The 1,855-nt window shown below is 43.3% G+C and overlaps 1 protein-coding gene across 1 annotated transcript in view; it reads left to right on the top strand.

Moving 5' to 3' along the window:
• shisa7a (shisa family member 7a) overlaps nt 1–1,855 on the top strand; it is a 9,652-nt gene that overhangs the window by 875 nt on the left and 6,922 nt on the right. Inside the window, exon 2 of the mRNA XM_019253463.2 lies at nt 429–640. The gene's annotated coding sequence lies outside the window, so the exon portion shown is untranslated. The remainder of the gene's footprint in view (nt 1–428; nt 641–1,855) is intronic.

The raw sequence follows: 1,855 nt of genomic DNA, 5'->3' as shown, positions 1-1,855 counted from the left end.
TTTTTTTTTTGGTGTTCGACTTTAAAGAGGCAAATGAAATGGAGGGGGTGATACAGATGAACACCACCAGTTGAATGGGCCTAATGACCATCAGAGCGGAGTTGAGAGTCTCATCACACCAGTCTGACCGACCAATCACAGCGCTCCCCCCACTGGCGGACCTCAGTGAGGCCAGTCGCAGTTAGGCGGTGTAACCCATCTCTCGCTTGGAAATTATGAAGGGAGCCAGTCACATCTAGATGGAGTAAAAGTTAGATTCGAGCGCCGTACTAAACTTGTATGCAGTGTTTAGTTTTAATGTCACATGTATGAGAACATCTCGTTGGGCTTTGACTCTCCTCCTCATCTCTCTCTCTTACTCTCTCTCTTTATTTCCTCCTCGCGTTTTCCCCCCCTTTCTTTTCCTGCCGTGATGGATTAAACAAAAGCCTGATGGAGACACATCAAGAGTGGGAAGATTGATATCTGCAGCACTGAAAGAAAGAAAGGAAAAAAACAGGTGGCAACAGTTCACGCTGTCCTGATCATCCATCCTCTGCTACAATAACAGGCTGCCATCTGAGAGACGCTGAGATACAGTGCGCAGGCTCTCTCCCAGCCAGCGCTCTTCTCCAGCATCAAACCCCAGAGCAACGCACAGGTAAGGCACGACATTATGCACCTTTTTTATTTTTAGTTTATTTTTTATTAAAGCAACATCAATTATAGATTTACATTAAAAACTGAATGGTCTGACATTGCGCGCGTGTGTGTGTTTGGAAAAAAAAAATTGAGTTTGACATCTGTTTAGACGCATCAGCTGTGCTGGAGGCTGTCAAACAAAACATTTGGATGAAAGCTGCGCCACAGAAACATCTACACACTGGCTGTAAAAGCTGGGCAGACATGTTTTTTCATCACTTAAACACTTTAATCGACAGCTGTCAGCACATTGCGACATTATTATTATATATTGATAATAAGACTGAAAACACACACACACATCCAGCCGGACTACACACATACGCACAAACACACACCGGCACGGATACACCCACGCACCTTTAGCCTACTGATACATGCAAGTCATGTCCATAACCCGCATGGTTGTTGAGTTACAAGTTGCAACTTAGTAACCTAATAAAGGATTAATTGAAGCCTGAGGTGCGATGTCCAAAAATCCACTCGGTTGATGCGAAGTCATTGCGCAGCATCTATTTAACTGATAAGACTGAAGCTGCTCCTGCTCCTCATTTAAATGTCTTTTTTATTTTATTGTGCATCAGCATCAGCATCACTTCTGTTTTCACCCTCATTCATTCACATCACATCGCTGTTTTGCAACAGTAGAATAAGAAGAAAAAAAAAGAAAGAAAGAAAGAAAGAAAGAAAGAAAGAAAGAAAGAAAGAAAGAAGCCATTTTGTTTCATTTCCAACAAACACCTGTTGAAAGTGTTGCATGCCCAGCCGTCTGCACAGCTGGTCAGCAGCCTTGCAATGAAAGTGAAGGGTTCATTTGCTTTGCTGTGGCAGGAATCAGTTGGAAATGGTTTGCTCTCTCTCTCTCTCTTTCTCTCTCTCTCTCCAGTGGCCATGTATAACTCAGGGATTGCATGTTCACAGTTATGAATGTGTGCCCTTCACCCTTTGGTTCCTCTCTCTCTCTCTCTCTCTCTCTCTCTATCTCTGTCGCTCTCTCTCGCTCTCATCTCTGCTGCATTGCTTCAGCAGCACAGTATAGAGATACCTACAGGAGAACATTTCTTTTGTACGTTGAGTCACTTTTGCTGGAAAGATTGTGGCTGCAGGAGGTCTGACCCTCCATGTTTTAGCATCAATATCTAGAATAATTTCAAATCTTGTGCACATTCATCGA

This window comes from Larimichthys crocea, chromosome XIII (assembly GCF_000972845.2).
Source record: "Larimichthys crocea isolate SSNF chromosome XIII, L_crocea_2.0, whole genome shotgun sequence".
Classification (NCBI taxonomy): domain Eukaryota; kingdom Metazoa; phylum Chordata; class Actinopteri; family Sciaenidae; genus Larimichthys; species Larimichthys crocea.
This window is presented reverse-complemented; position numbering and strand designations above follow the sequence as displayed.